The sequence below is a fragment of the Telmatherina bonti genome (assembly GCF_933228915.1).
Source record: "Telmatherina bonti genome assembly, chromosome: 15".
Classification (NCBI taxonomy): Eukaryota; Metazoa; Chordata; class Actinopteri; order Atheriniformes; family Telmatherinidae; genus Telmatherina; species Telmatherina bonti.
Window position 1 is genome coordinate 35,987,244 of NC_136613.1, and position 21,613 is coordinate 36,008,856.

Genomic DNA, 21,613 nt, shown 5'->3' on the forward strand with positions numbered 1-21,613 from the left:
GTGGATGGTGTGTGTGGATGGTGTGTGTGTGATGGTGTGTGTGGATGGTGTGTGTGTGATGGTGTGTGTGGATGGTGTGTGTGTGATGGTGTGTGTGGATGGTGTGTGTGTGTGATGGTGTGTGTGGATGGTGTGTGTGGATGGTGTGTGTGGATTGTGTGTGTGGATGGTGTGTGTGGATGGTGTGTGTGTGATGGTGTGTGTGGATGGTGTGTGTGTGATGGTGTGTGTGGATGGTGTGTGTGTGTGATGGTGTGTGTGGATGGTGTGTGTGGATGGTGTGTGTGTGTGATGGTGTGTGTGGATGGTGTGTGTGGATGGTGTGTGTGTGATGGTGTGTGTGGATGGTGTGTGTGGATGGTGTGTGTGTAATGGTGTGTGTGGATGGTGTGTGTGTGATGGTGTGTGTGGATGGTGTGTGTGTGATGGTGTGTGTGGATGGTGTGTGTGTGTGATGGTGTGTGTGGATGGTGTGTGTGTGTGTGATGGTGTGTGTGTGTGTGTGATGGTGTGTGTGGATGGTGTGTGTGTGTGATGGTGTGTGTGTGATGGTGTGTGTGGATGATGTGTGTGTGTGTGATGGTGTGTGTGTGATGGTGTGTGTGGATGGTGTGTGTGTGTGATGGTGTGTGTGGATGGTGTGTGTGGATGGTGTGTGTGTGATGGTGTGTGTGTGATGGTGTGTGTGGATGGTGTGTGTGTGATGGTGTGTGTGGATGGTGTGTGTGTGATGGTGTGTGTGGATGGTGTGTGTGGATGGTGTGTGTGTGATGGTGTGTGTGGATGGTGTGTGTGTGTGATGGTGTGTGTGGATGGTGTGTGTGTGATGGTGTGTGTGGATGGTGTGTGTGTGTGATGGTGTGTGTGGATGGTGTGTGTGTGATGGTGTGTGTGGATGGTGTGTGTGTGTGATGGTGTGTGTGGATGGTGTGTGTGTGTGTGTGATGGTGTGTGTGGACGGTGTGTGTGTGATGGTGTGTGTGTGATGGTGTGTGTGGATGGTGTGTGTGGATGGTGTGTGTGATGGTGTGTGTGGATGGTGTGTGTGTGTGATGGTGTGTGTGGATGGTGTGTGTGTGTGATGGTGTGTGTGATGGTGTGTGTGGATGGTGTGTGTGTGTGATGGTGTGTGTGGATGGTGTGTGTGGATGGTGTGTGTGGATGGTGTGTGTGTGATGGTGTGTGTGGATGGTGTGTGTGTGTGTGATGGTGTGTGTGGATGGTGTGTGTGTGTGATGGTGTGTGTGATGGTGTGTGTGGATGGTGTGTGTGTGGATGGTGTGTGTGTGATGGTGTGTGTGGATGGTGTGTGTGGATGGTGTGTGTGGATTGTGTTTGTGGATGGTGTGTGTGGATGGTGTGTGTGATGGTGTGTGTGGATGGTGTGTGTGATGGTGTGTGTGGATGGTGTGTGTGTGTGATGGTGTGTGTGATGGTGTGTGTGGATGGTGTGTGTGTGTGATGGTGTGTGTGTGATGGTGTGTGTGGATGGTGTGTGTGGATGGTGTGTGTGTGATGGTGTGTGTGGATGGTGTGTGTGTGTGTGATGGTGTGTGTGGATGGTGTGTGTGTGTGATGGTGTGTGTGATGGTGTGTGTGGATGGTGTGTGTGTGATGGTGTGTGTGGATGGTGTGTGTGGATGGTGTGTGTGGATTGTGTGTGTGGATGGTGTGTGTGGATGGTGTGTGTGATGGTGTGTGTGGATGGTGTGTGTGTGTGATGGTGTGTGTGGATGGTGTGTGTGTGATGGTGTGTGTGTGATGGTGTGTGTGGATGGTGTGTGTGTGATGGTGTGTGTGGATGGTGTGTATGTGGATGGTGTGTGTGTGTGTGTGATGGTGTGTGTGTGGATGGTGTGTGTGTGTGTGATGGTGTGTGTGGATGGTGTGTGTGTGATGGTGTGTGTGTGATGGTGTGTGTGGATGGTGTGTGTGTGATGGTGTGTGTGGATGGTGTGTGTGTGGATGGTGTGTGTGTGTGTGATGGTGTGTGTGGATGGTGTGTGTGTGTGATGGTGTGTGTGTGATGGTGTGTGTGGATGGTGTGTGTGTGATGGTGTGTGTGGATGGTGTGTGTGTGTGATGGTGTGTGTGTGGATGGTGTGTGTGTGATGGTGTGTGTGGATGGTGTGTGTGTGTGATGGTGTGTGTGGATGGTGTGTGTGAGATGGTGTGTGTGATGGTGTGTGTGGATGGTGTGTGTGGATGGTGTGTGTGTGATGGTGTGTGTGGATGGTGTGTGTGTGTGATGGTGTGTGTGGATGGTGTGTGTGTGATGGTGTGTGTGTGTGATGGTGTGTGTGTGATGGTGTGTGTGTGTGATGGTGTGTGTTGATGGTGTGTGTGGATGGTGTGTGTGTGATGGTGTGTGTGGATGGTGTGTGTGGATGGTGTGTGTGAGATGGTGTGTGTGGATGGTGTGTGTGTGATGGTGTGTGTGGATGGTGTGTGTGTGTGATGGTGTGTGTGGATGGTGTGTGTGTGTGTGATGGTGTGTGTGATGGTGTGTGTGTGTGGATGGTGTGTGTGGATGGTGTGTGTGTGTGATGGTGTGTGTGGATGGTGTGTGTGTGTGTGATGGTGTGTGTGGATGGTGTGTGTGGATGGTGTGTGTGTGATGGTGTGTGTGGATGGTGTGTGTGGATGGTGTGTGTTTGATGGTGTGTGTGGATGGTGTGTGTGTGTGTGTGATGGTGTGTGTGGATGGTGTGTGTGTGTGATGGTGTGTGTGATGGTGTGTGTGTGTGTGATGGTGTGTGTGGATGGTGTGTGTGTGTGATGGTGTGTGTGGATGGTGTGTGTGGATGGTGTGTGTGTGATGGTGTGTGTGGATGGTGTGTGTGTGTGTGATGGTGTGTGTGGATGGTGTGTGTGTGTGATGGTGTGTGTGATGGTGTGTGTGTGTGTGTGATGGTGTGTGTGGATGGTGTGTGTGTGTGTGTGATGGTGTGTGTGTGATGGTATGTGTGTGGATGGTGTGTGTGATGGTGTGTGTGGATGGTGTGTGTGTGTGATGGTGTGTGTGATGGTGTGTGTGTGTGTGATGGTGTGTGTGGATGGTGTGTGTGTGTGTGTGATGGTGTGTGTGTGATGGTGTGTGTGTGTGATGGTGTGTGTGGATGGTGTGTGTGTGTGTGTGATGGTGTGTGTGTGATGGTATGTGTGGATCTGGGATCTGCTCCTGTGGTTCCCAGTCTGGAAACTGGTCTAGAAACCAGGACAGTTTCCAGGAATCCCAGTTCCTCTGATCCCTTCTCCCAGTTAAACCAGCAAGTGTTCTGGATGGTGTCGACCGAGTCCTTTGAGGTCCCCCCCCCCCCCCCCCCCCCCCCCCCCACAGCTTTGAAGTGGCGACACATGGAGCACAAACAACATAAACCTGGCCGTGACAAGCTGTGATTTACCACCCAGGGCGAGGAAATGGCCTGGGACACATCCACTGGGTTTATGGGGCTGTTTTGCAGCTTTCCTACCTCCGGACGGACCCTCTTTTGTTCTGGTCACTTTGAGAATGCTGGAAACGAGGATTCACAAAGAGAAGGCAGAACAAATGCCTGACAGGGGCTCACAAACCTCCGCTGCGTCACTGCTGGGTCCTGATTCCCCACGCTGCGGCGTCCAGCTGCTGACGCTCAGTTCCATCCAGACTTCACCTCTACATGTCATCTGCTCCCTTCAGGAGCCGGAGAGAACATCTCCCTTCCAACCCTGAACATCGCATGCAGACCTGGTCCTCCCAGGCGCGTGAACATAAAGCCGCATGTGAGAACCATCCTTCAGATGTTTGACAGATGACTGTACAGTGTCCCGATCATCATCCCTCCACCACCGTGCTGGCAGCTGTTTCAGGACCAAACATGTCCAGATGTTCCAGAACTGGTTTCTTCAGATTTCCAACCTAAGCTGTGCTGCCATGTTTTTTCCTCCTGCAACCTTCCCAGCAAGCCGTACTGGTTCAGTCTGTTCCTAACTGGACTGAACATGTAACCTGCTGACTGAGGCCTGGAGGGTCTGAGATGTGGATCCTTCTGGGTTTTTCTACTGTCTGATGTTGAGCTCATCCTGCTGGACGTCCACTCCTGGACAGATTGACAGCTCTTTTCATCTTCTCACCTTTTTCTCTGAAGAAATCCAGATCGTTTGGAGTGGTTGTGAAACAGCAGAGATGTGGACCCAAATGCAGGATGGAGAGGCAGGAGAGAAACGCTGAGAATCTTGTTTAACTAAACAGAAGGACGATGGCGAAGACTACGACAATGAACCGGCAAACAGGAACTGAAACCAAGTCGTACATTTATACCGAAACACAACCAGACACAGGTGGACTGAACGAACTACATGAAGCCAGCTGAACTAAAAGACAGGAAGGGGGAAGCTGAGCCAAATACACAAGGAGGACAAACTTCATAATAAAACAGAAAGCAGAAGTAAAGACCACACAGAAACACAGCACCATGATGAAACCCTGATGGGCAGCGACCGTTGTTTAGTCACGTCTGATGTCTTTCCTCCTTGTTTTTTTTATTCAACTGATGGTATAAACTCTGATTTCAATAAGAATAAACTGAAGAATCAACTTTCTAAATTTAAAAATGTGACTAAATAAACTTTAACCCTTTCACACATACAATATTTCACTTTTACGATTTCATATTAATGTGTTTGTGTGTGTGTGTGTGTGTGTGTGTGTGTGTGTGTGTGTGTGTATATTAGGTGTCAAACTGTGATGTGTTAATTTTGATTAATTATTACAGAAAAATTAATAGGTTAAAAATATCGCAGAACATGGAACATTTGTCAGCACAATTTCCTTGTAAACCGATTACACCGATGCACACGGCAGACCTCAGCTAATAACTTCAGCGCTATAGTCAGTGAGCTTCCAGGACGCTCTAGCAACGTTGTTTAAAGAAAGAGCAACACGTGTGGTAAGGTTTTATGGTGATATTAAAGACCTTTGGTGAATCGTTTATTCTCCTTGAGAAGTAGCAGCTGCTACTACCCTCCACGGTTCAGACGAAGCTTGCTCCCATTAAAGATGGACGTCTCCAGTGGGTTTCTGGAGACTGAAGGGAATCTGATTGCACGGTTTCCACCATCGCCATCTTGGTAGCGTCATGCATGCCATTACTCCTGGAGATTACTAACCCCATTCTCCCTGCAACTAAGAGCTAACTGAGCTAACATGGAGCTAACATGGAGCTAACAGGCGCTAACAGGAGCTAACCAGCTAACGGCGGTAGGCGGGCTAAAACTAACTCACACTGTTAACCGGCTAAAATCCACGGTTGTTCTACCCTGCCTTCTTGTAGCAGGATACCAGGTACCTGTCAATCAAAAGTAGACACACCCACTTCTGGCAAATTTTGGGATTACATAATCTTAAAATGGCTGAACTATAAAATAAATTCCATCCACCCACAGTTGTCATGAAGGTAAACCTGACCTGTTAAAACTAAAATGGATAAATGTACATGGCTGTAAACATGTTTATTTCTGCTGTAAACATGTTCATTTTTGCTGTAAAAGTGTTTATTTCTGCTGTAAACGTGTTTATTTCTGCTGTAAACATGTTTATTTCTGCTGTAAAAGTGTTTATTTCTGCTGTAAACTTGTTTATTTCTGCTGTAAACATGTTTATTTCTGCTGTAAAAGTGTTTATTTCTGCTGTAAACTTGTTTATTTCTGCTGTAAACATGTTTATTTCTGCTGTAAACGTGTTTATTTCTGCTGTAAACATGTTCATTTTTGCTGTAAAAGTGTTTATTTCTGCTGTAAACGTGTTTATTTCTGCTGTAAACATGTTTATTTCTGCTGTAAAAGTGTTTATTTCTGCTGTAAACTTGTTTATTTCTGCTGTAAACATGTTTATTTCTGCTATAAAATTGTTTCTTTCTGCTGTAAAAGTGATTATTTCTGCTGTAAACGTGTTTATTTCTGCTGTAAACTTGTTTATTTCTGCTTTAAAATTGTTTCTTTCTGCTGTAAAAGTGTTTATTTCTGCTGTAAACGTGTTTATATCTGCTGTAAACTTGTTTATTTTTGCTGTAAAAATGTTTATTCCTGCTGTAAACATGTTTATATCTGCTGTAAAAATGTTTATATCTGCTGTAAAAATGTTTTATCCTGCTGTAAACGTGTTTATATCTGCTGTAAACTTGTTTATTTTTGCTGTAAAAATGTTTATTCCTGCTGTAAACATGTTTATATCTGCTGTAAAAATGTTTTATCCTGCTGTAAACGTGTTTATATCTGCTGTAAACTTGTTTATTTTTGCTGTAAAAATGTTTATTCCTGCTGTAAACATGTTTATATCTGCTGTAAAAATGTTTTATCCTGCTGTAAACGTGTTTATATCTGCTGTAAACATGTTTATTTTTGCTGTAAAAATGTTTATTCCTGTTGTAAACTTGTTTATTTCCGCTGTAAAAGTGTTTATTTCTGCTGTAAACATGTTTGTTTCTGCTGTAAACATGTTTATTCCTGCTGTAAACATGTTTATTTCTGCTGTAAACATGTTTATTCCTGCTGTAAACATGTTTATTTCTGCTGTAAACATGTTCATTTCTGCTGTAAATTTTTTATTTCTGATGTAAACATGTTTATTTCTGCTGTAAACATGTTCATTTCTGCTGTAAACATGTTTATTCCTGCTGTAAACATGTTTATTTCTGCTGTAAACATGTTTATTTCTGCTGTAAACGTGTTTATTTCTGCTGTAAACTTGTTTATTTCTGCTGTAAACATGTTTATTTCTGCTGTAAAAGTGTTTATTTCTGCTGTAAACTTGTTTATTTCTGCTGTAAACATGTTTATTTCTGCTGTAAACGTGTTTATTTCTGCTGTAAACATGTTCATTTTTGCTGTAAAAGTGTTTATTTCTGCTGTAAACGTGTTTATTTCTGCTGTAAACATGTTTATTTCTGCTGTAAAAGTGTTTATTTCTGCTGTAAACTTGTTTATTTCTGCTGTAAACATGTTTATTTCTGCTATAAAATTGTTTCTTTCTGCTGTAAAAGTGATTATTTCTGCTGTAAACGTGTTTATTTCTGCTGTAAACTTGTTTATTTCTGCTTTAAAATTGTTTCTTTCTGCTGTAAAAGTGTTTATTTCTGCTGTAAACGTGTTTATATCTGCTGTAAACTTGTTTATTTTTGCTGTAAAAATGTTTATTCCTGCTGTAAACATGTTTATATCTGCTGTAAAAATGTTTATATCTGCTGTAAAAATGTTTTATCCTGCTGTAAACGTGTTTATATCTGCTGTAAACTTGTTTATTTTTGCTGTAAAAATGTTTATTCCTGCTGTAAACATGTTTATATCTGCTGTAAAAATGTTTTATCCTGCTGTAAACGTGTTTATATCTGCTGTAAACTTGTTTATTTTTGCTGTAAAAATGTTTATTCCTGCTGTAAACATGTTTATATCTGCTGTAAAAATGTTTTATCCTGCTGTAAACGTGTTTATATCTGCTGTAAACATGTTTATTTTTGCTGTAAAAATGTTTATTCCTGTTGTAAACTTGTTTATTTCCGCTGTAAAAGTGTTTATTTCTGCTGTAAACATGTTTGTTTCTGCTGTAAACATGTTTATTCCTGCTGTAAACATGTTTATTTCTGCTGTAAACATGTTTATTCCTGCTGTAAACATGTTTATTTCTGCTGTAAACATGTTCATTTCTGCTGTAAATTTTTTATTTCTGATGTAAACATGTTTATTTCTGCTGTAAACATGTTCATTTCTGCTGTAAACATGTTTATTCCTGCTGTAAACATGTTTATTTCTGCTGTAAACATGTTTATTCCTGCTGTAAACATGTTTATTTCTGCTGTAAACATGTTTATTCCTGCTGTAAACATGCTTATTTCTGCTGTAAACATGTTCATTTCTGCTGTAAATTTTTTATTTCTGATGTAAACATGTTTATTTCTGCTGTAAACATGTTTATTTCTGCTGTAAACATGTTTGTTTCTGCTGTAAACATGTTTATTTCTGCTGTAAACATGTTTGTTTCTGCTGTAAACATGTTTATTCCTGCTGTAAACATGTTTATTTCTGATGTAAACATGTTTATTTCTGCTGTAAACATGTTCATTTCTGCTGTAAATTTTTTATTTCTGATGTAAACATGTTTATTTCTGCTGTAAACATGTTTGTTTCTGCTGTAAACATGTTTATTCCTGCTGTAAACATGTTTATTTCTGATGTAAACATGTTTATTTCTGCTGTAAACATGTTTATTCCTGCTGTGAAGTTGGTCTTTTTAACATGGGAGTCTATGGGGGTTTGCTCTGTTTTGGAGCCCCTAGTGGATGAAGGGGGAACTGCAGTGGCTCTTCTGCAGGAGCTTCACGTTTAACCACTGGAGGTCGCTGCTTGTGGCTAACCAGCATCCAGCTTCTAGTCAGAGCAGGAGGTGATCACCTCTGCTGCAGGATCAGACTGAAGTTGCCACTAAGTGATCCGTCCTGGTTTCCTGTCAGATATTAATTAGTGAAGAGCGTGGATGAAAACATTTATAATGTTAAAATAACTCTGACATATTGTCGTCTTTAAATTATAGAACAGCTGCAGCTGTTGGTTAAAGTATTTAAAGTCACTCTTTTAACTTTACATCTGTTCAGTTTCAGTCAGGATGTTTACTATCCCCTTGTTACTGTTTGAAATATAACTGTTTTTTCCAGACAACAACAGAGCCTGATTTTAATATATATATATATACATATATATATATATATATATATATATATATATATATATATATATATATATATATATATATATATATATATATATATATATATATATATATATATATATATATATATATATATATATACAAAATAAGAAATTGTTTTTAAATCTGTGTCAGCTGTAGGGGAAACTGCATGAAAGGGGTTATAACCTGCAGTTCTCTAAGAAGTCTGAAGAGGGCAGCATTTTCTAAGAAATTCAACATAAAAAGTGTGTAATTTCACAGATTTAGTATGGTTGGATTTCCCAAACAGGAAATATCTTGACATTCTACTGCCACATAATGTATTATCTGTTATAAACCAGGAAGTAGAGATGGAATAATTCTGTAAGAGTGTGCAGAGTCTGTAATAAACATGTGATTATACGACAAACTGAGTGAATAACTGAGCTGATATGTAAAGGTTCACCTGTCAGGGAAGGCTGGAGCAGTTTTCTGCCCTGAGAGAACTGGGGCTTTGAATAGGCCGTCAGGAGCTCACTGATGGACAGATAAGAGGACAAAGTGGTCTCTGTGCTCCAGCAGGGTGCCGCCTGGCTTACCTCATCCCCCCCTGCTCACATCTGAATGAAGTCACCTTGTTCCACACGCATGCTGCAGCACATCCCCTATGCAGACATTTTAGAAATAATCTTTCGCTTTCAGAGAAAAGCTTCCTGTTGGATAGTTACAACCAGAAGACGAGCTGGCATCAGTAACAGCAAGGTGGAGCTGCTTTTAACACAGGCTGCCTCCTGAAGCGCCGGAGGGCCCGAACCCAGAGCAGACCCGTCGCAGAGGTGGAAGGTGAGGTGGGGCCCGCAGCCCTGTAGCACACCAAGCTCTGTCACCACATTATCATAGACATAAGTAATGTGTATTAATAGAATAGTACTGCTGCTGAAGCGAAGCCACAAGCCAATAGAAATCAGTTCCATAATCTCTCCTGGTATGAATGGTTTGATTTGCGGTTCGTTCTTCCTCTGAGAAGCTCATCCGCACGCGAGCGAAGTCCTGCATTTCATCAGGATACCATGATGCCCAAACATGTGGACACCAGGAAAGACCTGAGAGGGAGGTGAGGAGTAGAGCAGCAGAGTGGGGGGGGGCAGTTTTGCACATCTCTTCTCCAAGCATGGAGAGTAAAACTAGAGAGGACTGAAACACTTCTCTCCTTGTCTGAGCTTGGATTGGTGGTAGAGGCTGGAGCCCACATCCGCTGTGGGAGGTCGCTACACCTGGACGGATCACCAGGTCACTGCAGAGCGGCGATTCCTTCTGAGGCTGCTGAACGTTACTAAAGCAACGACCACCTGGGTTTCCCTCGCCGTCTGTCGGGCAGCACGACTAGAGGACGATGATGATGAAGATGGGTTGATGGCTGGAAACTGGAGGAGGAAGAGTTGCCCGTAGGGCCCCGTAGCGTCCCGTAGCGTCCTGTAGCGGCCCGTAGCATCCTGGGCAGTCCATAGGGCCCCTTAGCGTCCCGTAGCGTCCTGTAGCGGCCCGTAGCATCCTGGGCGGTCCATAGGGCCCCTTAGCGTCCCGTAGCGTCCTGTAGCAGCCCATAGGGCCCCGTAGCGGCCCCTAGCGGCCCGTAGCAGCCCGTAGCGCCCCGTAGCATCCCGTAGCGGTCCGTAGCGGCCCCTAGCAGCCCGTAGTGGCCCATAGCGACCTGTAGTGGCCTGTAGTGGCCCGTAGCGACCTGTAGCGGCCCGTAGCGACCTGTAGCGGCCCGTAGCGACCTGTAGCGGCCTGTAGCGACCTGTAGTGGCCCGTAGCGACCTGTAGTGGCCTGTAGCGGCCTGTAGTGGCCCGTAGCGGCGCGTAGCGACCTGCAGTGGCCCGTAGCGACCTGTAGTGGCCCGTAGCGGCCCGTAGCGACCTGTAGTGGCCCGTAGCGTCCTGTAGTGGCCCATAGCGTCCTGTAGTGGCCTGTAGCGTCCTGTAGTGGCCCGTAGCGTCCTGTAGTGGCCTGTAGCGACCTGTAGTGGCCCATAGCGTCCTGTAGTGGCCCGTAGCGACCTGTAGTGGCCCGTAGCGACCTGTAGTGGCCCGTAGCGACCTGTAGTGGCCCGTAGCGACCTGTAGTGGCCCGTAGCGACCTGTAGTGGCCCGTAGCGTCCTGTAGTGGCCCGTAGCGACCTGTAGTGGCCCGTAGCGTCCTGTAGTGGCCCGTAGCGACCTGTAGTGGCCCGTAGCGTCCTGTAGTGGCCCGTAGCGACCTGTAGTGGCCCGTAGCGTCCTGTAGTGGCCCGTAGCGACCTGTAGTGGCCCGTAGCGACCTGTAGTGGCCCGTAGCGACCTGTAGTGGCCCGTAGCGTCCTGTAGTGGCCCGTAGCGACCTGTAGTGGCCTGTAGCGACCTGATAGTGGCCCGTAGCGACCTGTAGTGGCCCGTAGCGTCCTGTAGTGGCCTGTAGCGACCTGTAGTGGCCTGTAGCGACCTGTAGTGGCCCGTAGCGACCTGTAGTGGCCTGTAGCAACCTGTAGTGGCCCGTAGCGACCTGTAGCGGCCCGTAGCGACCTGTAGTGGCCCGTAGCGACCTGTAGCGGCCCGTAGCGTCCTGTAGTGGCCTGTAGCGACCTGTAGTGGCCCGTAGCGACCTGTAGTGGCCCGTAGCGACCTGTAGCGGCCCGTAGCGACCTGTAGTGGCCTGTAGCGACCTGTAGTGGCCCGTAGCGACCTGTAGTGGCCCGTAGCGACCTGTAGTGGCCCGTAGCGACCTGTAGCGGCCCGTAGCGACCTGTAGTGGCCTGTAGCGTCCTGTAGTGGCCTGTAGCGACCTGTAGTGGCCCGTAGCGACCTGTAGTGGCCTGTAGCGACCTGTAGCGGCCCGTAGCGACCTGTAGTGGCCTGTAGCGACCTGTAGTGGCCCGTAGCGACCTGTAGTGGCCCGTAGCGTCCTGTAGTGGCCCGTAGCGACCTGTAGTGGCCCGTAGCGTCCTGTAGTGGCCTGTAGCGACCTGTAGTGGCCCGTAGCGACCTGTAGTGGCCCGTAGCGTCCTGTAGTGGCCTGTAGCGACCTGATAGTGGCCCGTAGCGACCTGTAGTGGCCCGTAGCGACCTGTAGTGGCCCGTAGCGTCCTGTAGTGGCCTGTAGCGACCTGTAGTGGCCCGTAGCGACCTGTAGTGGCCCGTAGCGTCCTGTAGTGGCCTGTAGCGACCTGTAGTGGCCCGTAGCGACCTGTAGTGGCCTGTAGCGACCTGTAGCGGCCCGTAGCGACCTGTAGTGGCCCGTAGCGACCTGTAGTGGCCCGTAGCGTCCTGTAGTGGCCCGTAGCGACCTGTAGTGGCCCGTAGCGACCTGTAGTGGCCCGTAGCGACCTGTAGTGGCCCGTAGCGTCCTGTAGTGGCCTGTAGCGACCTGTAGTGGCCCGTAGCGTCCTGTAGTGGCCCGTAGCGACCTGTAGTGGCCCGTAGCGACCTGTAGTGGCCCGTAGCGTCCTGTAGTGGCCCGTAGCGACCTGTAGTGGCCCGTAGCGTCCTGTAGTGGCCTGTAGCGACCTGTAGTGGCCCGTAGCGTCCTGTAGTGGCCCGTAGCGACCTGTAGTGGCCTGTAGCGACCTGTAGTGGCCCGTAGCGACCTGTAGTCGCCCGTAGCGACCTGTAGTGGCCCGTAGCGACCTGTAGTGGCCCGTAGCGTCCTGTAGTGGCCTGTAGCGACCTGTAGTGGCCCGTAGCGACCTGTAGTGGCCCGTAGCGACCTGTAGCGGCCCGTAGCGACCTGTAGTGGCCCGTAGCGACCTGTAGTGGCCCGTAGCGACCTGTAGTGGCCCGTAGCGACCTGTAGTGGCCCGTAGCGTCCTGTAGTGGCCTGTAGCGACCTGATAGTGGCCCGTAGCGACCTGTAGTGGCCCGTAGCGACCTGTAGTGGCCCGTAGCGACCTGTAGTGGCCCGTAGCGGCCTGTAGCGGCCCGTAGCGACCTGTAGTGGCCCGTAGCGACCTGTAGTGGCCCGTAGCGACCTGTAGTGGCCTGTAGCGACCTGTAGTGGCCCGTAGCGACCTGTAGTGGCCCGTAGCGACCTGTAGCGGCCCGTAGCGACCTGTAGTGGCCCGTAGCGACCTGTAGTGGCCCGTAGCGACCTGTAGTGGCCCGTAGCGACCTGTAGTGGCCCGTAGCGTCCTGTAGTGGCCTGTAGCGACCTGATAGTGGCCCGTAGCGACCTGTAGTGGCCCGTAGCGACCTGTAGTGGCCCGTAGCGACCTGTAGTGGCCCGTAGCGGCCTGTAGTGGCCTGTAGCGACCTGTAGTGGCCCGTAGCGACCTGTAGTGGCCCGTAGCAGCCTGTAGTGGCCCCTAGTGACCCATAGCAGCCTGTAGTGGCCCCTAGCAGCCCCTGGCATCTTGTAGCGGCCCAGAAGTCCTCCGTACTGCCTCGGAGACGTAGGAGAACTCGTCAGCAGTCGGATCATCAGTCAGACCAGGAAGCTCTGGAAGTTTTGCTGACTGCTGGCAGGAAATCCACTCTTGTCTTCCTGTTGTTTCCTGTCGACACGTTTTCCTGCAGAGACCTGCAGGTTTGGAACAAAGTGCTGATCCACAGCAGAAGGTCTGACGGGTCTTCTGACCTGAGATGTAGCCGAGGAAGTCTGACGGCTTCTGTTGAGGGACTGATAACCTCCGTCAGAGCAGAACTGGGAAGATTATTCATGTTAAACCTCCAGGCTGGTTTTCTGTCTCAGAAAGAGATCTTAGATCACGATGATTCTTCTGGACCTGCTGCGCGGTTGAACAGGTTGTCGTGTGGCTGGAGGGTTGGTGGTTCAACTCCCAGTTTGAGGTGAAGACACCAGTTGGGGTTCATATTGGTGTGGTGGTTCCACATTCCCACCGGCTGCATTAAAAGCGCTGCATCCATCCAAAGCGCTGCGTTTCCAGTCAACCTTCTGTCTCATCTGTACAGAAATTATTTACTGCGCTTCTTGAATTTAAAGAATTTAAAATATTTTTCTACAAACTGAGACAGAAACATGACAGAAGCAGCAACAGGAGGATTTTTCACACAGAGAAGGTTGGAACGAGTGTTTCCGGATGTTTCTAAGCTGTCTGTCAGGAGTAAACATCTACCTGCAGCAGATTATAATCCGAATCTCCTCGAGTTACACGTTTCTCCTCCATCTTCCATCTGTTGTTTATGTTTCATGGGAAACTCAGCTCACACCTCCTGACCCACAACACCTGCAAGCAGCCACACCTGACTCAGACGTTTGGGTAAATGCAGGTGAAGTTTTCTTGTCCCAAGCTGTGAATGGAACCAGAACAACATGCAGGAGGCGATGTGATGATGCTCTCCAGCTCCATGCTCCTCCTGCCGTCAGCAAAAGCTCATTAAAATTCCTGCCTGGAAGAGCGTCGTAGTGCAGGAGAGAAGGCCAGCGAGCCTGACACTGGCATTCACCCTGCTCTGAGGACGTGCACACACCCAGAGGCTCGTGCACAGGCTGCTTTTCAGAGTGGCCGCTCAGGCGTGATGCAGACACTGAGAGGAACAATAGATGGCAGCACCTCTGAAAGCAGCCAGGCCCACCGTGGTCTCCGTCCTCCACCTCGCTGTCCTCCACACGCCTCAACAACAGGCAGGAACGTCCATGTCAGGAAAACATGCTTCCCCGACTTCTTTATGATGCTTGTTGTGGGTTTTATGTGCTTGACAGGACGAAGGGAGTTCACCTGCAGCAAAGTCCGGACCAGGATGGGAGCCTGGGTGGAGGAGGTTCAGCCTGCCGGGTCTGGTTCGCGTGAAGGTGGGGAGAAATGAGAGGAGGGAGGAGAATCCCAGCCTCATGGAGAACACGATTCATCTTTTTACTCAGCTGTGTTGCATTATTCTGCAGTATATATATATATATATACATATATAAAGTTCACAGCGCCTGCGATGGTCTGGCGACCTGTCCACGGTTACCTGCATGAAACGTGTGTTTCCATTACACCTAGAACTGCACAAAAACTAAATATCGCAACAAAAAAAACACTGATCAAAACGTCTACACTGCAAAAAACACAGCCTGAAAAACAAGAAAAGAAAGACAAAAATGAGGTAAATGTTGCTTAAAATAAGATAAATCATCTGCCAACAGAACAAGAAAATCTGACTTGTCAAGACTTCCCAAAACAAGTTAAAATACTGTGAAAAGAAGAGGAATTCTCTGGCAGAAAAACTAAGAATTATCTTACCTTTAAAAAAAAAAAAAAGCGTTTGTGTACTCACTGTAAGATGTTTAATCTTACTTAGATTTCAGTTTTTGCAGTGAACATTTACATAACCAGGTCTCCAACGTCTCTGAAAAGTTTTTAGGCTCTCATGTTTTTCAGACGTTTTGATATAAAAACATGTCGCGACCAGTTCCGGTAAAGATGGCGCCATGTGGAACAAACAACAGCAAATTTCAGAGTTTTAAAAAAGAAAATGAGGGAGAAAAGCTTTGAAAAGCCGCAGCGAGTAGAAAACCCCCAAACAACATGGCTGCCTGGCATATGAGGCTAAACAGCTAAAAGCTGTCATGGAAACGCCGCTGCTGAAGCTGACTGAAGACAGGAATAACGTATCGTGTCCATCAGATGTGTTCAGGACATTTTCTAATGAAAATAAGAATATCTGTGTTTTTGTCATCGTAGAAACGGTTTTTATGTCCTGAGAGGATGTAGCGTCTCCTCCTCCTGGTCCTCCATGTCGCGCCTCCGCGACGCTTTTAGCCTTGTCTTCCAGGAGCCAACCAGCTCCAAAACTGGTCTGGTGGAAGCTACACGTGCCTCCACAAGGGGGCGCATTACAGAACTCCGACCAGAAAACATGAACAAATTTCAGGCTGTAAACAAAACTATGAACAAAGCAACAACAGAGTAGGTCTGGGCGATTAATCGGATTTTAATCTTATTTACGATCTGGGTTTCCAACGATGATAAAAATAAAAGGGTGTGATTATTTTTCTCTCTGCAGTTTCCTCTCCTGCTGTCTTCAGCTGCTAATCGAGCGTCTCTGGCGTTGCAGCGCTGTGCTGTAAACTCCTCCCACAGCCGCTTTGCTTTCATTCAGACACTGTTGCCAACTTGGCGACTTTCTCGCTAAATCTGGAGACTTTTTTTGTTAAAAGCGACAAATCTAGCAGCTTTTACTGGAGTTATTAGAGACTTTTCTGGTGTTTTGGCGACTGACTTGAAGGCACATATTGTTCTGCAGTTACTGTAAGGAAGGAGCAGCGGGAGCCTCTCCCGTCCTAAAGCACTCCCAGGCGGCCAGTCTCAGTCGGCTCCGGCTGCAGGTCCATGTAGAATAACTGCAGTAGGTTGTGGAAGTTCACCTAAACATAGTTTATACCATTGTCACTGACAACTGGCTGCATTATTTTCCTATACATAGTTCGGCCAGTTAAACGCTGTAATATCCCTCCGTTACAGGGCGTTACCATAGCAACGTGTTAACCAGCTGGTTCAGATCAGTCTTTTAACAGGTGAATGAGAGAAACGCGCTGCAGCCTGACAGCCGTTGTTTGGCATAAAACGTACATCCAGACCAACGTAAAATAGTTCCTATATAAGCGGTAAAAGCAGATTAAACAACTCGGAACCGTCCATTAGACGGTTATAATGCACGACATGGAGTCTAGAACACCACGACGTGCAGCGTTGTTTATAAATACTGGATAATTGTGTTAAATAATCCAGATCTCAATTTCGGTCAAAATAATCGTGATTATAATTTTTGTCGTAATCGAGCAGACCTACAACAGAGGAGGCTGGAGTTTGCAGAAAAACGCAGATGGGCTGTAAACCAGAAACCAAACACGCCGTGTCTGCTCTTCTGGACTCTCCATTCTGCTGTGGACCATGTCAGCCGACATCCGCTCAAACTGGTCCCAGTACCGCCCTCTACTGGTTACAGCTTGTGAATCTGTTAAAAAGATGCAGCTGGTTTCCAACATCCACCACAGCTCTGAAGGTCTGGACAGAAGAATTGGAGGAGAACCATGGTGATGGTCCGATTCCCTTTTTCTCTGTCTGATACAGATTCCAATACTTCGGGTTTTGGGATCTACAGAGAACCAATCCAATACCTGTGTTTCCTTATAAAGAGATCTATTAAACCTACAACTGAAATAAATAGAGTTTCTTACAGGCCTAACATTGTTACTGTCATTTAAAGGCCGATTAAACTAGAAACCATCATTCAACACATGAAAACAATGATAACTTTTTAAATTGTCGAGATAAATGATTGGAATTGCACCATTTCTGCTGGATGCAGAAAGAAAAGACAGGCCAACAGTTTCATCCTACATCTGTTACGGAGGGATTTGATGCATTTTCCAAACTTGATGCAGAAAATGGAGCCCAACCACCGGAAGTGGTGGGGGAAGCCTCGTATAGCTGACACGCAACCAGTGGAAGGAATAAACTAGAGAAGAAGAAGAAGATGACCAGGAAGAAGGCGGTGAAGAAACACCAAATACAAAGCATCATCAGAATAAGAAGCGGTAGAGAACAGAAAAAAACTTTACGTTTTTCTTCTTCTTCTGGTGTTTTCGTACGGTTGTAAAGAACTTTCTAGAGGTGCGTTTCTGCCGCCAACCAGTGTCAGGACTCTCAATGACAAAGTTTCAGACATCCTGGATTACGTAAGGGAGTGGAAATCGGCGTCATGGCAACCCAGACCCGTTACGAGGTTAAATCTGGCAGCATCCGTGTCCTCTCTGGAAACTTCATACGAGACATGCCGATGTTCTGCTGGTGGGGTTTTAGCGATTACGCCAAACTGCTAGCATAACGCTAACGCTAGATGTTGCTTCTCCAACTGGGAGTCGGTGGGTTGGGCAGGAAAAAGACTTTTTCTGTTTCCATGGTAACATTCTGATCCCTTCACTTTGGCCTGGGTCTGCGAGTATCTCCAATGTTAGTATCGGTATCAGCTCGACTCTGCAGATACAAACGTCGGAAACCGTCCCTCTGTTGGACATTTTCCAGGAAACAAAGACTTGTGCCGCATCTGAGCCGTCAGAGGGGGAAAATAAATGCTGTTAGTGACAGGAACGTTTCTTTTCCATTTGTGTGAAGCTCTGCTGCTTCACATCCTCAGGTTTTACCGCTGCAGTATGAGTGACCAGTGGGGGCAGTGTGGCACCAGTCTGACCAGTTGGCCACTGGATGGAGGCCAGTGGAAACGATGGAAGGTTTCGCAGCGTGTTTGGGTTCAGGTCTCCTGATGGAGCGAGGTGTTGAGCAAAGGTGTTAAAAATGTAAAAAGATTTTAAAGTTATTTGCACATTTCTCTATTTCAATTAAGATTTTTCTTTTCAAGAATTTCACGGCTAATTCAACGACAAGAAGACTAAGTTTCTTTTCCAGCTTCGCCAAAGTTAAATTAACTCATTTCACATTAATAAACGACACTGAAAGGGTTTTACACACACACACTCACACACACACACACTCTCACACACACACACACATCAGCTTGTGCACGTATTACAGGACGGAAACACGCGGTCAGCCGGACAGGACTGGTTACCTACAGCTGGTTCTCCATCTATCTTTTTGTCACAAAATACAGTTTACAAAGAGAAGGTAAAACTGCAGAATCTGGAAATAATCATGTGATTTAATTGGTAAAAATCTACATTTAATAAATGTGCTGTCCAGTAAGGCGGTGGTAGTTGGTAGTTTACTTTAACATAAATATTTTACTGTTGTGAAGCATTTCTCTGTCTCGTTTGGAAAAGAGCAGCGGTGTGTTTTTATGAAACATTTCTGCGGATTGTCTTGTTGATTTTGAATAAAGGTTTATTTGAAATCGATGGTCATGATGGAGCTGCTTGGCTGAATCCGGTATAAAGTCCTCCTGACAGTCATCCTTCAGGAATAAAATCCTTCATCCGGGATGTTGGTACTTTTTAACTCCAGTAGTTTTTCTGCTTTACATGTAGAAATAATACTTTTATTTTCTGCTGTGTGACGTCATTAGGGACTTTGAGACGTTGATTCTTGTTCAGACTAATTAAAAGGTTTTAGACACACACAGACACACACACACACACACACACACTTTTCTGCGTGGTTCCTCAGACACGAGCTGCTTTTTCTGCATCTCTGAACGGAATGAAGTTTCTGCTTTGTAAATAAACCCGTTTTTTATTTGTTTGTTTTTGTGTGTGTGTGTGTGTGTGTGTGTGTGTGTGTGTGTGTGTGTGTGTGTTGCTGTATCGATGTAAACCTGTCCTTTCCACAGCAGCACCGTTCCTCCACGGCTCCACGCGGAGCATCTCTGTGGGTTTGTTGCTTATTTTCTCTCCAGTCCTGTTGTCAGTACAACACACACACACACACACAGCGCGCGTACTTTCTGTGTGATCTGAAACGCGCGTGCGCGTGAAGACTCGGTAATCCCGAACGGACCAACAGAAAGAAGAAAGTTTGCAGAAGTTTTCCTGCTGGATGGAGGGAGGTGGCCCGGCCCATCTGCTGCAGCAAATGGCCCAACTCACCAGGGAGCGGGGGGGAGGAGATGCTGAGGGGGAGCAGAGAGGAGGAGGAGGAGGAGGAAGAGGAGGAGGAGGAGGAAGAGGAGGAGGGTTGGATTGAAAACAGACCAGCAGCCTGAAGATCCCAGCACCGCCGCATGTCTCCTAGAGAGGCCGAACCGCTGCAGAACTTTGGAGAGAAACCCTGAAAGCTGCTTTTCACGTCACGTCACGGTGCACGAGGAGCAGCGCGCGCGGCACGCACGAGCGCAGAGAAGATGGATGGCAAGACAAAGTTAGACCCGAACTGAACCGCTCCCTGGACCCGCAGGATCCCCCAGACCTCCACACAGAGTTCGGTTCATGGAGTCCGGAGCGGCCCGCCTGCGCCTCACGCACGCTCCCGCGCTGCCCGCGCTGTCCGCGCGACCCTAGATCCCGGATTCACAAAGTTTGTTTCTCATTTTCCCGGAACAAGAGGAGGAGACGTGAAGGTAGGAGAAGTTTGTTCTGGATCTGCTTCACTTCGCGGCTGTTTGTGTGGGAGTTCCTGCTCCTCCTCCTGCTGCTCCTGCTGCTCCTATTCCTCCTCCTGCTGCTCCTCCTGCTGCTCCTATTCCTCCTCCTGCTGCTCCTCCTGCTGCTCCTATTCCTCCTCCTGCTGCTCCTATTCCTCCTCCTGCTGCTCCTGCTGCTCCTATTCCTCCTCCTGCTGCTCCTCCTGCTGCTATTCCTCCTCCTGCTGCTCCTCCTGCTGCTCCTATTCCTCCTCCTGCTGCTCCTGCTGCTGCTATTCCTCCTCCTGCTGCTCCTGCTGCTCCTATTCCTCCTCCTGCTGCTCCTGCTGCTCCTCCTGCTCCTCCTCCTGCTGCTCCTATTCCTCCTCCTGCTGCTCCTGCTGCTCCTCCTGCTCCTCCTCCTGCTGCTCCTCCTGCGTGTTAGCAGCAGATGAAGCTCCACATCTCATTTGCACTCTGAACTTATCTGACACTGGAATCCAAAAAACTCTGGTCCTGAAACTTGATCCACATGAGAAGAGCTGTGACCCGTTTCTGGGCGCCACTTCTTCTCCCCCCCCCCCCCTAAAACCCAGGAATCAGAGCAGGATCTGCCTTATTTGTCTCTAAAAGCAGAAAAAGCTGCGGATGTGTGGAAGTCTGCTGCTTTCTGCAGACGGATCAGGAAGACCAGAGGAATGCAGGAGCAGCGAGGACCGACATGTGGACTTATTGGTGACAGATTCCCTCTGCTGTTTGCTCTGCAGGCTCAGCAGTCAACAAACACTTGACGCCTTTGTGGGGCCTTTAGCAGCTATATTTGCTGTGGGCTTTCCCCCTTTCTAACCGGCCCTGCTAATGATCTCCTAACTTCTGAGTCCCACCTTGTTGGTCCTGCAGGCCTCAGATCACTGGCTTTGGTTTTTATAAAGCTGTTTGTTCTGGATCTCTGTGTGTGTGTGTGTGTGTGTGTGTGTGTGTGTGTGTGTTTCCTGCTTTTCCAGACAAACAGAATGATTCCAGAGTGTGAAGGTGTAAAAGTTTTTCCAGGAGTGTGTGCATGTGTGTTTTCTGCCTCACATGATGACAGGCCAGTCGGGGCCGAGCTGATTTGCATGAGAAGAGAAAGAAAAAGTTTTAGTGCATTCGGCCTTTGTGAGGAATGAAGAGTTCCAACAGTTCGGGCCTACGGAGGCTGAAAGGGCTGAAGAATGGATGAGCCTATTCAGCCCATTCAGCTCCGCTCGGGGGCTCTGCTCGCCAGCCTTCACAGATCCTATAGTGGCCATGTCACTTTCATCTCCTGGCCTGTGTGTGTGTGTGTGTGTGTGTGTGTGTGTGTGTGTGTGGTGCGTGTTCGATGCTGAACAACCCGTTTTCACACATGGCCTGGTCCTCCAGCAGCTCAGGCCTCAGTTATTGATCCTTTCCTTCTTCTTTGCTGTTTTTCCTGGAAATCTGCAGAAAATTTGAAGCAAATACTGGAAAAGGATTGGCTGTGTGTGTGTGTGTGTGTGTGTGTGTGTGTGTGTGTGTGTGTTAGGCCACAAAGGGGTGGTGGGGGGGGGGGGTACGGCTTTTTTTTTTTTAAAGCAAATACCGATGAAGTCTAGCGTACAGGGACAGAAAGGAGGTCGGAGGACTCTGAGTGACTCTGGGGAGGGGGAGGAGCACCTCCCTCCAGCCACCCCCCCCCCCCCCCCCCACCCCCACCCCCACCCCCACCCCCCCCTCCTGCTGAGTAAACTGAAATGTTGGGGAACGAGGAGGAAGTCCTGCAGCTCAGAGCTGCTTTGGACCAGAGAAGCTCTTCAGGTTCAGTTCGTCACCTGGTGGAGGTGAGGTCTTACCTGAGGGGTCTGAGGTCTTACCTGGGGGGTCTGAGGCCTTACCTGGGGGGTCTGAGGCCTTACCTGAGGGGTC

The 21,613-nt window shown here is 47.8% G+C and overlaps 1 protein-coding gene across 1 annotated transcript in view; it reads left to right on the plus strand.

The window, feature by feature from the left end:
* Positions 1–19,398: 19,398 nt before the first annotated feature.
* Positions 19,399–21,613, plus strand: part of gli2a (GLI family zinc finger 2a) — an 89,927-nt gene continuing 87,712 nt past the window's right edge. Inside the window, exon 1 of the mRNA XM_079254479.1 lies at positions 19,399–19,687. The gene's annotated coding sequence lies outside the window, so the exon portion shown is untranslated. The remainder of the gene's footprint in view (positions 19,688–21,613) is intronic.